General features: G+C 38.8%; 1 long non-coding RNA gene across 1 annotated transcript in view; it reads left to right on the top strand.

Annotated features, from left to right (window-relative positions):
• The first annotated feature begins 7454 nt into the window (after window positions 1-7454).
• The window catches only part of LOC134658333 (uncharacterized), a 514400-nt gene continuing 502510 nt past the window's right edge, over window positions 7455-19344 (top strand). The window contains exon 1 of the long non-coding RNA XR_010097696.1: window positions 7455-7502. This is a non-coding gene — a long non-coding RNA (uncharacterized LOC134658333). The remainder of the gene's footprint in view (window positions 7503-19344) is intronic.

Genomic DNA, 19344 nt, shown 5'->3' with positions numbered 1-19344 from the left:
ATTATAAAGATTTCATTGTCGAGATTACCGTACCTCGTTGATCGGTCTACAACAAACCGGCGTAAAATATAAAAGGAACCGAAATTTAAAAATCGAAATCAATCCGAAACTTAAAACGTCTGAGGTTCCCCGGGGATCATTTCATTATCCCGATTTAAATAACAAAGGAATATATATCAGGAATTTTAGGAATATCGGGACGTGGCTTTCTAGTTGGTTCAGATCGCAAATTCAAACTCAAAGGAAAATATACGGAAAAGTGGAAACACTAGTTTTTTCCCGGGACTTTAGCTAAGTAAAGGCCTTTAAATAAATAAAAAATAATCTATACCTTTTTAGCCCGGTCAAATCTTAAATTAGTAGGATAATAAATTTACTTAATTTTTCCCGGCTATAAACAAATTGGAGTATGGCCTTAATTTGAGATTAAAGTAGATTAAACATCAAGTTTCCTCAATCAAATTTTATGAATAGCTAATAAGTTTATAATATTTTGATATAATTTAGAAAAACTATAATCCAATAATTGACTTTTAGAATAAAACTCCTGTAGAGGAATACAGGTTGGCCCAACATAGTTTGGTTGATTGATATTTTTATTATGAGCATAGTTATTGTTGATAATATTAACAAAACTTTGCGTTTGTGTATCCAATTCTGTTATATGACTGTAGTTTTAAATTTTAAGGACATGTTGTAAAAGACGTATTAGTAAGAAAATTAATCCTAAAAAAATTTCAACGTAGGGCCACCTCGATAAAAATGTGATGATGTTGGGAGTTTATTTTTCAAGTACATTAAACCTTATTTCTTTACCTTTCCGTCGGTATGATATATGGCCGTCAGATTGTATAATATGTCGGCCGTCGGCATCATTATAGCGTGACGACGCACTTTCAGAGATCGGGGTCAAATGAACCGAAAATTGGACAGGCGAAAACACGCAATTTTCACCGCCTTAAAGGATGACTCACGTTAGACCAAGCCGTGTCCGGGCCGGAGCTTCCGGCGCTTACTTTTCTATGACAGATGACAGGTGATCACGTGATTGCTTTCCATAGAAAACAAAGCGCCAGAAGCTTTGGCTCGGACACGGCCCGGTCTAAGCTGAGTCATCCTTTAAAGATGACTCACGGGCCGTACCCGGGCCGACGCGTCCGACATGTCATTTTCTATGACGGCTGATCGGTGATCACGTGGTGCTTTCCATAGAAAACGAAGCTCCGGAAGCTTCGCCCCGGTCCCGGCCCGGTCTAGCGTGAGTCAGCCTTTACCCATTTTATAAGACTCAGCCGAAAACACCAGTTTTCACCGCCTCAGCATATGCTACGTAATAATAATATCCTATAATATTTATTTATACCAATGCTAAAACATTTGTGAACACTATCCTAAACTTTGTTCGAAATGTTTCAACGCGCACAATGTTTCCAATGTAATGAAATGCTGTTAAACTGCCCCCAACAAAGTGCGAAAGTTGCAGTTTCCAACACACGCCAAACTAAACTACAATTAAAACAACAATACCTCAATTCACGCCCAAAAATGACCGGGAAAAACAATCTCGTTACATGATTTACAGTGTAAGCTTGTACAGTAGGACATACAGTATACATACATCATTGGAGGCGATATTTTTTATTATTGTTTTGGTCTTATGTGTACTATTAACGCTTGGCCAGACACCGAGCGCGACGCAGCGCCGCGTCCGCGCCGCGCGACCGCGGCACATGCTAACAGGTTACTGACGTCAAACAGACTGCGTCCCGCCGGTATCACGCCCCGCTTCTGTCGCGCCCCGCGCCGCGCGGCCCCTTGCGTCCGCGCAGCGCTGCGCCGCGCGGACGCGGCGGGACGCGGCGGGCCGCCGCGTCGCGCTGGGTCACATCAGTCGGATCGGACGTTAGGCAGCGAGCGGTGGCGCGCGGCCGCGCCGCGTTCCCGCGCGGCCGCGCCGCGTTCGCGCGCGCGATGAGGGCGTGTTGAGAGCGCGGTCCGCGCGCGCCCTGTTTGAACAGTCATCGCGTCGGCATCACGCGGCGCTGCGTCGCGCTCGGTGTCTGGCCAAGCCTTTAAGTATATTTTGGCATGAGTTTAATCTATTGGGTAACATAAATTGCGGGTAAAAAATAGAACTTTTGTTTAAAAATAACTGCTATCTATGTTTTTCTAATAATTATCTGGTGCTTTATTTCATGCATGTTGTGAAATAATTTATTTTAAATGCAGTATAATACCCTATCGTAGGATATACTGACGAGGGTTCTTAGTTCCAAACACCAGAGTTTTAAATTTTAAAGACATTGAGTACCTATCAAAACTCATAGCATCGTGAAAAGGTCCACAGGTAACTACGGGTCTACTGTACTCTCCTGTAGTATAAACTAACCCCCCCGGGGGACTGAATTTAATCAACCGCGTAGTTTGCGAACCTATAAAACACTCAGGTGGGCGCAGGGGGGATTATACCGCAGGTTGGGCCCGGTTATTTGGTGACACTAAACTCTAAAGACATGTCCTACAAGGCTCGCAACAAGGAGATTCGAAAAAATTACAAAAAAAACGCCATTTAAATAAACCAATAAGGAACAAATCAAATTACTTTATGAAATATATTTTTTTTTATAGATTACAAAAAAACGCAATTTAAATAAACCAATAAGGAACAAATCAAATTATTTTATGAAATATTTTTTGATTTGTGTTTTTAAATACATAGTCAGACTCAGCGCCGGCCCGAGCACTCGATCAGGGTAGAGCGAGATTAAGTTTTGGCGCTCCATGCTCAGTATTAGGTTCCGTAGTTACCCGCCCGTTTTTTCTAGATATTTGTTTTCACAGTATTTGCCATTTTGGCGCCCCTCTACCATTTGGCACCTAGAGCGGCCGCTCCACTCGCTCTACTCTAGATCCGGGCCTGGTCACACTACTATTATATATTATATCACTACATGGTATAAAACAAAGTAGCTTCCCGCTGTCTGTCCGTATGTATGCTTAGATCTTTAAAACTACTATAGAGTAGAGATAGAGTGATTCATTTGTTAACCCGTGCGAAGCCGGGGCGGGTCGCTAGTAAATTATAAACTGAAATATATCATACACTAAAGAAAAAGTGGGTGGACTTGGTCACTTTTTCTTTAGTGTATGATATCTATTTCAGATTATAATTGAAATAAACCGGCCAAAGGCGTGTCGGACCATGCATAATGGAGGATACCTTCCAGTGGCGGCGCGTCAAACATATCCATAGGCAAGCCGCGGCTAATTTGGCTTACATATTTCCTTTACAACTCTGCTCAAACGGCCAAAAACAAGCAAGCCGGTGGGAATCGGCTTTTATGGACGCACCGCCACTGATACCTTCATACAATTCAAAATAGCGTTAGGTATTTACGAGCGGATTATTTTCAAAATTATTTCACTAGATCAAAAACGATATATCGAAAAGACCTATCGAATAATGTGCTAGGTACATATACGTATGTTATCACTTAAAGTTTTCTTTCGCATTTAGGTACATATAATATCAAATTTTATATATTTATAACCACTTTTTCTTCTGCGCGTTGTCCCAGCATTTTGCCACGGCTCATGGGAGCCTGGGGTTTGCTTGGCAACTAATCCCAGGAATCGGCGTGGGCACTAGTTTTTACGAAAGCGACTGCCCTCTGGCCTTCCAACCCAAAGAGGGTAAACTAGGCCCTTATTGGGATTAGGCCGGTTTCCTCACGATGTTTTCCTTCACCGAAAAGCGACGGGTAAATATCAAATGATATTTCGTACATAAGTTCCGAAAAACTCATTGGTACGAGCCGGGGTTTGAACCCGCGACCTCCGGATTGCAAGTCGCACGCTCTTACCGCCTAGGCCACCAGCGCTTTATATATTTATAACCTAACTATTATAAAACAACTTACCGTTGTCAGTACCTCAACCTCAAGACTCTTGTTTTATTTAGACCACTACACCACTTTCAATTTGGTTGCACAATAACCAGCATATTTAGAACTCTTCAACGTCTTGTATATAACTTAAGGATGGGTCAGGTATTTCTAGTCAAACAACAGATACCTGGTATCTTAAGGCTTCGTCACACAGGCACGTTTTCCGGGCGGCGCGTGAGCAGGGCGCGCCGCTTTTACATATAAAACGCTCACGCCCCGCCCGGAAAACGCGCCTGTGTGACGAAGCCTTTAATGTGCCTCTAATATACAAACATAAGCTGAAGGACTTGTATTTTTGTTATGTTAGCACAATAGCGGTTAAGGGATAGATTACATAATCATAACTATACCAGATACATCACTAAAAAAATGTTTGAAATTAATAAACGATCCCATGCCATTTGCTTAGTGTTTCGCAATTGATTTTGGCTCTCGACAAGTGTAATTTACAGGGTATTTTAGATAAGATTGTAATGTAACAAAACTTAATAAAAATGTATGTCCTTGCAAGAAATACGAGTAAACTTGAAGACTAACTTTCATTAGCGATAACAATGAACCTGACATAACGCTGATAGACCGAACGCAGCCTCGGACGTGCTCGGCAACGTTACCAATGTTACCATCCCCCAATACCATGATGGGAATCTCGTGAAAACCGAGAAGGACAAGTCCAGTAGGTAAGTGCGACTTGAATTCCGTGCGATTACTTATTCTGTGACTTGGTTCACAGGAGAACTGCCATGTGGGATGTTGATTTGACGATCACTGTCCATGTCAGACTACATAATATCCTTAACTTTAAGCTTGATGAACAAAAATAGTTAACGTTTGTGGCACATCTCACTTCTGTTATGGCATTAAGTCATCTGCGTATCTGAGATTGTCGTTGCGAGGAAATGACATACAGTTTAACAGCTCGGATGATGTCGGGAAAAATGGCAACCGGAAGTGTTATTGCGTGGAAGTTTTTAGGTGTTCCCTTCCAGACATGCGTGTTTTGACCGCGTCGGTGGCAAACAAGGATACGGCCCGCCTGTTGGTAAGTCACCGTAGGCTATGGACGTCTGTATCCAGGGGTGTTACATGCGCGTTGCCGACACTTTAAAACCCGTACGCTCCTTTTTATGATGATTCTTTAGTCCCACGACCCCACCACCGAAAAAACCTCCAAAACTACAATTACCTACTATTGGAAAGAAGCAATTGTAAATAAGGGCCCGGCCACATGTCAGCGGTGCGGCGCCGCCGCCGCCGCGCGGCGCGGCACCGCAGAAATCTGCGGCGCCGCAAACCGCTCTGCGGCGACGCCCGCCGCAACGCAAAATTTTGCGGTGCCGCGCTGCGGCGCCGCAAAGCGGTGCGCGGCGCCGCGCGCGGTGCCGCAAAGCGGTGAGTTTCGCCGCGCGCGGTGCCGCCGAGCGGCGTGCGGCGTCGCAGATTTCTGCGGTGCCGCGCCGGTATTTTCTTTTGAAATGATTTGCATCTTCATTCATTATACGAAGATATGGGTTCACCCAAAATTTTCTTTTCAATTGCTTTTTTATTTCTGCGCCTTCTTAATAGCGCTGGCAGTACACCGAGAAATTCAGTAAAATGCTGCAAATGATGTTAAAGGTATGAAAATCGGTACGATTGATCTTTAGGACATTTGAAACAATTTGACCCGAAGCACCATTAAATAAAAAAAGCGGCCAAGTGCGAGTCGGACTCGCCCATGAAGGGTTCCGTATTTAGGCGATTTATGACGTATTAAAAAAAAACTACTTACTAGATCTCGTTCAAACCAATTTTCGGTGGAAGTTTACATGGTAATGTACATCATATATTTTTTTTAGTTTTATCATTCTCTTATTTTAGAAGTTACAGGGGGGGGGACACATTTTACCAGTTTGGAAGTGTCTCTCGCGCAAACTATTCAGTTTAGAAAAAAAATATATTAGAAACCTCAATATCATTTTTGAAGACCTATCCATAGATACCCCACACGTATGGGTTTGATGAAAAAAAAATTTTGAGTTTCAGTTCGAAGTATGGGGAACCCCAAAAATTTATTGTTTTTTTTTCTATTTTTGTGTGAAAATCTTAATGCGGTTCACAGAATACATCTACTTACCAAGTTTCAACAGTATAGTACTTATAGTTTCGGAGAAAAGTGGCTGTGACATACAGACGGACAGACAGACGGACAGACGGACGGACAGACAGACAGACATACATGACGAATCTATAAGGGTTCCGTTTTTTGCCATTTGGCTACGGAACCCTAAAAACGAGATGAGTTATCTTTTTTTGTATGGAATTTGAAAAAACTGTTTTGAAACCTATCGTGTGTGGTATTAAACGAAAGGGCTTTCTGAGCCGATTCCAAAAATATCATATCGTTACATTTCAGTCATTTTTTTTAATTATAATAAAAATAATTTTCAAAACATACCAAGTTTGGGCTTCTCCAGATACAATACCGTTCAATATTTTTTTGTAAAATATACCTCAAATTATACCTAATATCGTCATATCTAACCCTAAGAAAGCAATTTTTAAAATAATTACATGAAATATGTTTTTTTTTAATTTTCAATTTTACAAAGTATGATCTATGAATCTCTCAATTAAATATTTAAATAGAAAGCATAAAATTAATATAAGTATAAAAGTGGTGATTACACGAAGTATCGTAAAAGTACCAAAAAGATACTGCGTGTATGCACAAATACTTTTTTGGGGAATAGACTAAAGACTTGTCTTGACACCTATAACATAGGGGTTTAAAGGTGTGTGTACGACCTTTTAAATGACAAATAAAGGTACGGGAGTAGAAAAAATTAAAACAAATATACTAAATGTGTGGAAGTGATGAACTACTGATAATCTTCAGATGAGCGACAATGAAATTCTTCGTGTAACTCGACAGCTTTATTTACTTCTCACAGTATTTGTAGGATAACAGCAATTGACGATAAGAAAATTAACAACTCCGCTCACGATAATTGAACTAACAGTATTTACATATTAAATAAAACGGTTAGACAAAATCATCAGAAAATAAATCTTTTTCGAGACAGCTCACTGACACACAAGTCAGCAAGGCCTACGCGATTGCGCGCATCGGCCAGTGCTCGCCACATGGCTTCCCTCCAGAGACCGTCACTACGGGCGAGTGTAATCACGGAACCTTACTGTACGGCCAGAACGTGTTTGGATAATTTTTCTATTTACATGTTCACTGTCAACTTTATCTTGGATGGTAGGTTCTTTAGGACGAGTGCCGTCTTCCAATATATAGGCTGGCTTAAGGCGGTCAATCGTAACCGTGACGGTTTTGCCTTTTATCAAAAGCTTGAAAACTTTTTCGGTTCTTTCTATTACCGGATGCGGGCCTGTGTACGCTGGCTGCAGAGCACCGCGCATCGGCCAGTGCTCGCCACAAATGTAAATATTTTCAAAATTGCTTTATTAGAATTAGATATGAGGATATTAGGTATAATTTGAGGTATATTTAACAAAAATAGTAGTTTATGTGACTGCTACATAATGAGAGGCATCAAAATACGAGTGTGGGTTTAACCCTTAAATTGGCATTGTGCATCACCGTGTACAATAAAAAATCCTGTCATAAATATATCGAATTTTCTAAGCTTTTATTATCAGAAACTACTTAATAATGATGTTATGAATAGTACTAAAATATGTGATATGGCAAAAATTTAAAAATAACGTCACTATCAAAAAATCTGATCAAAGCGGCGACGCTCGTCAGTACCTCTTATAAGTTTTATTGAATTTTCTGTGTGCAAGTTATGATTATTATGTTTTGTGTTTTATAAGAAAATGGTAAAGTAGTTGAATAATTGGTCATTTTGTGTGCATAAGGCATAATAATAAAGATAATCACTGGTAAATAGGAATGTACACCACAGTTACCGTTGACAAGTTTGTAAAGATGTACTTACATTCAACCACGGTAACCACCGTGTACGTTGCCATCTACACGGTAAATAAACATAGGTAACCACGGTGTACATTACCAACTTATCTGTACTTAACTTCTGTTTTGAATCTAACGATTTTGCGTGTCCTTGTTTATTTAAAATATTTTTAAACAGTATGCTTTCCTTTCTTTGTCTGTAGTACTTAACACTGTGTAGATCGCATAAGATTTAGGCTTTAATTCCCGTAAAAAATGCATGTTCTGATGATGAATCTGACTGATTCCGATGAGGAGCCCACACGCATTCACACAATTCTATTCTGACGATAGCGGGTCTCTATAGTTTCCCAAAGAAATTTAAGTCATAATGTATTGTTGGTCCGCATTTTCGTTAGTCATAATTTGTTTGGTTCAGACACGCGTTACTTTTCAGGATTGCTATAAAACAAACCTAACCTATATATAGGATAACCTTACGAAAGTCCTGAAAAATTAACGATTTCAGTTTTATGACTAATGAAAATGTATATGACAAACAATACATTATGTCTTAAAACTTTATGTGAAACACAGGGACCCCCGATAAATAATAATAATCAAGCACGATTTAATTCTGAAAGCACGTTGATTGTCTTTCGACCATATTAGACGAAGTTCTACATTCTCCATCTACAGTTATTTATGATGCCTTTCCCACATTAAACTCTGTACAATCTGTAGCCACGCCATCTACCTTTACTTGAACACTCATCGCCATTAACTACTAGGGTAACAAGAGCTTCATATAAACACGTGAAATGTACCAGCCTGAAAAAAAAAAACAGAATTAGATACAGCTTTAGGTTACCTACTTTTAGAACTTCCGGTTTGTGCTATTCGAAGGACGTTGTAAAGCGACGAAGATTGGTAACCGATGAAATGAAAGTTGAGAAACTGTGCAATAACAAAAAAAATACAAATTATTGTGAAATAGAGTCCTACAGACAGTCTTTGGTTTAACAACTTGGGGCATTTTCCTGAGAGTGGACCGAAAAATGTACGCTGCAGATACTGCAAGGAGGGAAAGACGAAATTTTATTGCATCAAATGCAATATGCTCCATTATTTCATCGTTGGAGAAACAAAAAAACTAAATTGCTTTTGATAGTAACACACTAAATGATGTTTTTTCATAATAATTTACATTAATTTTTATATAATATTTTACTGTCTTCTTGGCAGCGGTAACCAGCGTGTACATACAAGAATGTTACTTTCCTTGTTATAAAATTGGCAACGTGCATAGTGATGTACATAGATTTTCTGAAAAACCAATAATACTGGATTTTTTTAAACATTTTTCTGTAGACCCCCAGACGGTATTAAATAAAGGTATGCTACTATATTACTTGTTTTTACAAATTTTTACTCTTGCCAATTTAAGGGTTAAGAAACGAACGTTAGTGAGTTTCTTAATAGGATCACACGAGTTTTAATGCCTAATTATGTACAGTTACATACACTACTTTATCTAAACACATACTTAAAACTAATTAAAAGATAAACTGTACGCCAAATGACGGTGAATGAAAACTTTTTTCACGCATGTCACGCATCCATAGTTTTTTTTAATTCCTAGACAAAAGAATAGAGTTCCTATTCTCATGTCACTCGAGATCAAATATCGTGCGGTTAATATTAAAAAATATACTAAACTGACGTTTCATATCGATAACTGTTTTAATATCTATGGATACTAGAATAGAGACCCACTTGAGTTTTGACTGCTGTTCCAAATTTAAACTCATAACGATACTAAAAATTTGTAACGTTATAACTACTTATAACATTACAGTACACATTTTCCTACTACCATAGATAAGAAAGTTCTCATAGTAAAATTGGTTGTAATAAAGCTGGTCATTTCCTACGGTTTCTGAACGCATTATAGAGCACTAATGACATGTGTGTAGATAAAATTTTTAACGGTATTGTATCTGGAGAAACCCAAACTTGGTATGTTTTGAAAAATATTTTTTATTATAATTTAAAAAAAATGACTCAAATGTAATGATGTGATATATTTTTGGAATCGGCTCAGAAAGACCTTTCGTTTAATACTACACACGATAGGTTTCTAAACAATTTTTTTTAAACAAAAAAAAAGATGACGTCATAACTCCTCTCGTTTTTTTTATTCTCGTTTTTTTTATTTTTTTTAAACGAAAAAAAAGATGACGTCATAACTCCTCTCGTTTTTTTTTATTTGTTGGTGCTTCGGGTCAAAATTGTTTCAAATGTCCTAAAGATCAATCGTACCGATTTTCATACCTTTAACACCATTTGCAGCGTTTTTTGGCGAAACGCTATCGCTATAACAACAGCAAGAGCAGAAAACGTGTGAAGGAATCCATGTCTGATTAAACAACTGGTAGTCGAATTTTATTCTTTACTATGCAGCGTGGCATCGCACGCGGCGCCGCACGCCGCTTGGCGGCACCGCGCGCGGCGAAACTCACCGCTTTGCGGCACCGCGCGCGGCGAAACGCACCGCTTTGCGGCACCGCGCGCGGCGCCGCGCACCGCTTTGCGGCGCCGCAGCGCGGCACCGCAAAATTTTGCGTTGCGGCGGGCGTCGCCGCAGATTTCCGCGGTGCCGCGCCGCGCGGCGGCGGCGGCGCCGCACCGCTAACATGTGGCCGGGCCCTAAGAGCGTTATTCTGATTTTGTAATTAGTTAAAGTTTTGACTTACGACCTACGACCTACGACTTACGACATACGACCTTGGCTCGCAAAGCATCTCACGCGCACGAATAAAAGTTTAGTTTCCTTTTGAAGTCGAAAAACACAACCGACACTTAAACGTACTCGTATATTCATACACTTTACATATGTCACGTACTAGTATGAATACTAATTCGTACACAACACACGTCGCAGACGCTCCGTGGGATGTGCGGTCATCTACAATTCTACATTGTATTAACATACACACACACATGCACAGGGGCACACAAACGAGAGGCGTATAAACATATATTTTGGCGCCGTTTTTGAAAAGCTTGCAACTTGTAATGCAAGCGGATGTCACTTTTTGACAGCTTTTGTTAGAAAGGGACTTCCACTTGTATTACAAGTTACAAGCTTTTGAGAAACGGGTCCGGTTTTCGTCATTGAAATGGGTGCACATAAAAAAGTGATCTAAGTGATAATATACTATATTATAAAATATAACGATGGGAAATTAATTAGGCTTTGGTTAGGTTACTTATACTTCACCACATCAGCCATATTTTCTAAGTCCGCGACATACCTGAAAACAAAAGAAAAGTAAATTAATATACAACATTAATATTGTAACATATTGAAATAGAATTACATATATAACATTCATCATTAATTATGTTACTCGAACTGGACTACATAATGTAGATGGTATAATTATATGTACTCTGTTCTGTATAAATACGCAACGTACGAGTACAACTTCTATACAAGCACCCTACAAAACCCGAAAGCGACTTATGGGGCTCACTGATTAACAGTTAGGGTTGCCAGATGGTCGGGATTCGGCGGGATTCTCCCGATTTTAGCATGTGTTCCCGATTCCCGACAAAGTGAAAATTGTCCCGAAAAACTGCTTCACGTTATAAAACAATAATTTCAAGTTCCGAACTGTCGTCGAGTGAGCAAGCGACCCGCGTCGAGCCCGTAAGCGCGCGCGGGGCGCGCGTGGTGAGATTGGGCAATGGGCAGAGCAGCTGACGTAGTACCAATAATGTAAAATATCGTTGTTTTTAATACATGTGTATCGTTGTTTTAATTTAATTTGAATGGTTTTTTTCCCGACTTAAGGCCCAAAATCCCGATTTTTTTTTATTTTTTCCCGATAATAGCGCCTTTTGATCTGGCAACCCTATTAACAGTCCGCCGGACGATATCGGCCTGTCAGTTAGAACGAAAGTTGACAGTTCCGAACAACTGACAGGCCGATATCGTCCGGCGGACTGGTAATCAGTGGGCTCCTTTAATTTAAAAAACTAATACAATCAACAAGTTTTGAAATTCACTAGTAAATCTGCTTTGGTTGCCTTTATTTTCCGAAAAAATGGAATGTAGAGTATCAAAATGATTGTTGTGAAGCACTATTTAGTTAGGTGGGCGTTTTTTTTTTGTTGTCCCTTACACTTTTTTTTCAAATTTGGGATTTTTTATGTTATTTCTACTCAGAATCACGAGCTCTTTCTATCCTAATAGGAGAAAAAAAACCGGCCAAGTGCGAGTCGGACTCGCGCACGGAGGGTTCCGCACCATCAACAAAAAATAGAGCAAAACAACATGACAGACGTGACAGACGGACGGACGGACGGACGGACGGACAGCGGAGTCTTAGTAATAGGGTCCCGTTTTTACCCTTTGGGTACGGAACCCTAAAAAGTGTCCTAAGGTTTTTATTTCCATTCCGTCACCATTTTTCATAGACTTTGTATGGCGGTCGCGGAATGGAAAGATCGAAAAATGTATGGAAATTTTGGGACACTTTTTTTCTCCTATTAGCATAGAAAGAGCTCGTGATTCTGAGTAGAAATAACATAAAAAATCCCAAATTTAAAAAAAAGTGTAGGGGACAACAAAAAAAAACGCCCAGGTAGATTGTCTAGCAAAATAAACAAAAATCTCACTTAATCCAACAAACCCAGTTTCAACGAAACCCTCTTCACGTATCTTAAAGGAAGAAAAATAACGAAAAATCACTCGAAGAGACCCAAAAAACTAGACCGGCAAATTGATTTTGCTCTGTAGGTCAGCTTAAAGCAAAGTGTATGAAAAAATATGTATCCAGGGTTCCGTACAAAGCATGTCACATGCAAATGTATGCGGGGCCGAAGTATAAGCGGAAGCGGATATGAAGTGATGAAGATTTTTTTTATTTTTTTATTTATTTAATTAAGGTTTACTAACAATCATTTACACCAATGCCACAGAATAAGTAATAGTATTATCATACAGAACGGCCACGTACCGCCCCGCCCCGACTCGCATTACCTCGCCCCGCGACATGAATCTGGCGGACTTCTGGCGTCCTCTCAGTAAAGCGACTTACCCACACATACACAATGACGCGTGTACAGACGTGCCGCGCACATATATAAACGCAAATGATTTTTGATGTATAGCGTGTCCGCCCTGTGCCAATGCTTAACATTAACTTACAAACATATATCCTTATTGAGTAATGTAATAATCACTTAAAGGTAAACTGCACATGCGACAAAGTTGTGATTGATGCCTAAAAGTAACAACAGTGGGTACGTATCCTAAACAGTGACACTATTCTTTACTAAGATAAGACCTAAAATAGGTTTCTGCCATCACGGAAACAGGAGCACATGAAATAGGAGCGATATGTATGTTTTACCATTACTGGCGAAGTGTATTTTTGTATGGGATTTTAAACAGCGCGCCAAGCGGGACGTTTTGGATACCCAACATCCCATACAAGATGACACTTAAGTAACGCAAATGCGTACGTCACGTCACGTCATTACATTTACACTAGGGGTTCTGTACTGCTACCATCAGTTTGGCACTGACATAAACGCCGTCGAGAACGTACATAATTTCTATGCATCTCGCTCGTACTCGCATATTACGAGATGTATAGAAAGTAAATTACGTTCTCGATAGCGTAAATGTCAGTTTTGACACTGTCAGTGACTCATGGTACGGGCTCTGAGCTCCGAACTTAATGTGAGGTTACGATGATAATATGTTGACAGCTCCCATTTTATATATAAGAATATAATCGTCCCTCAAAAAAGACTGACTTGCAGCACAGCAGAATAAATTATTCGCACATCAGAATACTGTTTTGTTATAGAACCATTTCTATTTGCAGTAGTTGATTTTCATTGGGAGTAAAATATGTAACACATTAAAAAGGTTAACAACCACTGAGTTAGGGCATTGCCTTAGAATTCAGATCTCCGCTTCCAGGAGCGCCACACCCGCGGGTCCGAATTTAAATTTCAAACGGGGGCTTATTCCACGAAATGCAAAACGCTACCGACGCCTATCGGCCGACATGCCAAGCTGTGTGTTCTTATAGCTTAGCGAGGAAATATCTCAAGACGGTTTAATTGTCAATACTTGTATTTGAAGAAAGTCGTCCACTGCCGCTCCACAAGGGATACCTGAACTCAGGTACCTATTTCCAAAATAGTTTTCTCCAGTGTATAATCGTACTCTTAGAAGCTATTACCATATTCACGAAATTGACAAATCGCGAATAAAGTGTCTCATATGTGTACCTAATAGGTATACCTAATGTTTATAGGTTAAGTAACTTATTTTTTTTTAATATTGTGTGTTCTGTATTCGGTGTTGTGGCAGTAAATACATCTTCTTCTTCTCATAGAAATCCCATCGAAAACGTCGACAAGCGCCGTTCATTGTAGCCCCTATGCCTATGTCCGGCGGCTAGGGTTGCCAAACTCACTAGAATAAAGCTGGAAACAAATTATCGGACGCGCGCGACATAAAAGTGTGCACAGTCAGGAACATTCAGCGCGCCAGATTTCTGACGGATGTCCGAAGGCTCAAGGTTACGTCCACGGCTTACCTCCGATAGTTTGCACAATTCAGTGTATATTCATTATCTAGATACCTATGAGCCGCGTCCGTCAGCCGCGTCCGATAATTTGTTTCCAGCTTAAGTATTCTAGTAAGTTTGGTAGATTTTTTTAACCACATTGACCTTAGGTACTTACCTAAGGTCAATGTGGTTAAAACCGTCTATAAGAGAAGACCGTCAACTAGCTTGACTCACGCTATCTAAGCGTTGCTAACACAGAGTCAGGACTTAGGTCCGTTGTATGTGCCAAGGCGGGAATTTCGCCAGCACTCCGTTTTTCCAGAAATATGGGCCTGTATGTCCGCATCTGTTTGTCAGCTTAATAATTCTAATCTGTCCTTTCTGTTCCAGAGATTTAACATTGGTAAACTAATGCCCACAATTTTAATAGAAAAACTAAGATTTTAGCCGATTTAAGTACTAATAGCAAGGCATTAATTAATTCGTTTATTCAGTTGAGTCATGAGTGTGGCCACCACCAGTTTGGCACTGACATAAACGCTATCGAGAGCGTAACTTACTTTCTATGCATCTCGCTCGTACTCGCATATTAGTGCGAGCGAGATGTATAGAAAGTAAATTACGTAGACGGGTATAGGTCACTGTTACACGTCATATTTTCATGTGAACTCTTGATAGCGCGATGTAGAACTTCAGACACGCGTTACCGTGCCATCTAGCGTGCAATTCAAACAACAAATTATCTTAAGATTGAACAATAGGAATATAAATCAGGTAAACCTGTGCAAACACCGCTGTCAATACCGTAAGGGTCAACACACACTGGGCCAATTAAGTGCCAAATCCGACCCTCGTCATGGGGAGGAAATTGCCACTAAACCTCCGTGCTTTGATGAAAGGTTTTGTTCGTAAACTCAAGATCTTTAAGTGCTTCTCAAGAATGTTAATCAATTAGTGAATATTGGGATTAGATAAATAAACATAAAATCTTCTTAAGGTGTAACTCAACTCCTGGAGTTTGACAGAAAACTCGAAGGTGTAATTTAAAACCATTTTTAAAAAAGCGGCCAAGTGCGAGTCGGACTCGCCCATGAAGGGTTCCGTATTTAGGCGATTTATGACGTATAAATAAAAACTACTTACTAGATCTCGTTCAAACCAATTTTCGGTGGAAGTTTACATGGTAATGTACATCATATATTTTTTTTTAGTTTTATCATTCTCTTATTTTAGAAGTTACAGGGGGGGGGACACACATTTTACCACTTTGGAAGTGTCTCTCGCGCAAACTATTCAGTTTAGAAAAAAAATATATTAGAAACCTCAATATCATTTTTGAAGACCTATCCATAGATACCCCACACGTATGGGTTTGATGAAAAAAAAATTTTTGAGTTTCAGTTCGAAGTATGGGGAACCCCAAAAATGTATTGTTTTTTTTTTCTATTTATGTGTGAAAATCTTAATGCGGTTCACAGAATACATCTACTTACCAAGTTTCAACAGTATAGTTCTTATAGTTTCGGAGAAAAGTGGCTGTGACATACGGACGGACAGACAGACGGACAGACGGACAGACAGACAGACAGACATGACGAATCTATAAGGGTTCCGTTTTTTGCCATTTGGCTACGGAACCCTAAAAATGGCTTATTAGTAGAGTCTTCTACAGCATGAAAGAATTTGACGCTTATGATAATAGTGTATGAATGTATTCGTTTTGTTATTTAGTTATAGGTTAGTCCTTAATATATTGTACGTCCGTGATGGATAGACTGTTGGTTTCTAATTGTATTATGTCAACATCTTTGTACACAGTTATACATTAAATAATATCTTATCTTATCAATTTACCTACAAAAATTGGGGCATCATCTATGAAAAACCTTTCTCAAGAATCATTCTGTTGATAGGTGAAAACCGCATGAAAATTCGTTCAGTAGTTTTTGAATCGCGAACATACATACACACAAAGAGACAGACGGGGTGGAGACTTTGTTTTATAGGTGTAGTGAAACATGTTGTCGGGTATTTTTCAAGCCGTTTACCTACTACTTACCGATATTAAACTTAAGGACAAACGAGCAAGCGACAACTAAACTTAAGGACATTTATATACTTACTATACTGAAAACACGACAAACCAGGTATTTGTAAACAGAGATTTATGTTTTTCAAATAAAAGAAATAGAAATAGTGTCTCTTCTCCTAATGTAACCCGAAACTTTTTCAAATCTAAAGACCAGTAAAGAACTAGGTACTTTAAGGAAAAAAAAAATTACGTACCTGCAACACAGATTCCTTAAATTTATCACCAGGCCTCGGAGTTTTTTTAGCACGGTAAGACTAAGGAGAGCTATGGAGTCTTTGTTAACATTAAAATTAAGTTCATACTCATACTCATCCTCATTAATTAAGTACAAGTAAATTATGTACAGCTCTAGACCTAATAAATATCAGCGATCATCACAATAACGAAATACGTAACTATATATTCATGACATAATGTGACATCTGATTTACTCATACACATATTTAGGTAAAGAGGTTTAATCATAAGTGGCCTATCACTTAAAAAAGTACTTAAGACATGCAACCTATGATTATAAACATTGGTAATACGTATTCGACATATTAAAACGATATTCCATAGATATTAAAACTGTTTATTATTCATTAAGGTTGATATAGAGCTACAATATTTTAGAATAGTTATGCGTTACTCTTCCTTACGTCTACAAAACAGTTCGTTCACACATAATGGGCAGTATAAACGTCGTAAGTCGCATTCATGGGCATCATTTTCAAGACACCAATATCAATATCTTAACAGTAATTATAGTATGTAGGTACGTTAAGTACTTAAATAAAATATTGGAGCGATGACACTGCAATATGGGTAATATAATAATATTAACATACACATATACATATTATATTATTGGGCATCATTTTCAAGACACCAATATCCTTATCTTAACAGTAATTATAGTATGTAGGTACGTTAAGTACTTAAATAAAATATTGGAGCGATGACACTGCAATATGGGTAATATAATAATATTAACATACACATATACATATTATTACTTTTTTATAATATAACATTTAATTAAATATATGTAAACAGAATTAATTACATATAAGTAGTCTAAGTATTTATAAAACGATTCGGACGAACTTAATTAATGAGGATGAGTATGAGTATGAATTTAATTTTAATGTTAACAAAGACTCCATAGCTCTCCTTAGTCTTACCGTGCTAAAAAAACTCCGAGGCCTGTTTATCACACATACCGTGTGAACGTACATATTATTGCAATTTGTGTCATTTGTGTGTGTTTAAAAGCCCCCCTGATTAACAGTCCGCCGGACGATATCGACCTGTCAGTTAGAACAAAAAGTTGACAGTTCCGAACAACTGACAGGCTGATATCGTCCGGCGGACTGGTAATCTGTGGGCCTCTTAAGATAGAGCAGTCAAGTAAAACGTATTAGCAAATGTAATGTAACCCGAATAAATCTTTCGGAGGGACAGACGGACGGACAACAATCCGAAACAATTAGGGACCTCACGTAACCAGGGTTGCCACAACAGTAAGTTTATGCAGTTAATTTTCGTTGCCACTGAGGAAATCTTAGTTCATTTTAAAAAGAAGAATGGCATTTCAAATATACATTTAAACAGTGTTTTCAATAAAACATGATGGTGTATTTTCTTTACATTCTTTAAATTTCTTATAATAGGTACAGTCAACAAAATCCGATCCACTTCTTACCTCGTCAGATTGACAATCAATATGAAAGTCGCTAAGCACCTTATACTATTGTCACTATGACAAAGTACATAAGTACCGTCAGTCACTGACAGTGTCAAAACTGACATACTGACGTAGGTAATTTACTTTCTTACTATACATCTCGCTCGCACTAATATGCCAGTACGAGCGAGATGCATAGAAAGTAAGTTAGATTCTCGATAGCGTTTTAAAGTCAGTGCCAAACTGGTGGTAGCCACGCATAATTATAATAAAATAAGAATCGCTATTTTACTCCGTGAGTGACAACCCTACACGGGTCGGTCGAGATGAGTGTCTAGTTTGATAACTTTGATAAGACTTGGACTGAACGGTTAATTAAACATGTTTGGGCTGCTGTCAAGACTGACATACTTACATATAAACTAGTACCCAATTAAACAAACGGGTTTATATTTTTATGTTTTTCTATACCTACTTATACGTAAGTACCTCCTTACTATTGTATGTTAGAAGAACTGTTGTAAGGTAAATATATACATTCGCCATCAGATATACGGAGCGGCTAAGGCGCTCACAAATATCTGAACACGCCTCTATTGTCAAGGCGCCAGAGTGCGTGTTCAGATATTTGTGAGCACCTCGGCCGCTCCGATATATCTGATGGCGACTGTACCATATGTTACTAACATGCTTAGTAGACAGCTTTTTATGAAAGGGTTTAACTAGGTACCACAAAAATCATGTTTTGTTAATTTAAATACCATAAAAGCCGGACTTGCCATCCTGAGCCTGTTTACGATTTTTGAGAAACATAAGCACATAGGGTCAATGCGCTAGTTTCCGTCCATGCTCTAGTTTTCGTCCACTTGACAGATTCGCAAATATATTTGTTTTTTTAATTTACTACTTACTTCCGAAATATAATTTTTATGTAGATAGATACCTACATTGTTTTGACATTAAGGATTGCAATACGTACAAACAAATTTGTGCAGCAATATCTATAGGTTTATATTCAAATTTCCTCAAGTGGACGAAAACTAGAGCTGGACGAAAACTATCGCACCTACCCTATGTAGCTGTGTGCATAATGTGCATTTATCATTATCATTCACCTCAACTGTTCTGCC

This window comes from Cydia amplana, chromosome 22, assembly GCF_948474715.1.
Source record: "Cydia amplana chromosome 22, ilCydAmpl1.1, whole genome shotgun sequence".
Lineage (NCBI taxonomy): Eukaryota > Metazoa > Arthropoda > Insecta > Lepidoptera > Tortricidae > Cydia > Cydia amplana.
The sequence above is the reverse complement of the archived record's forward strand: the minus strand, read 5'-3'. Positions and strand labels throughout refer to the sequence as shown.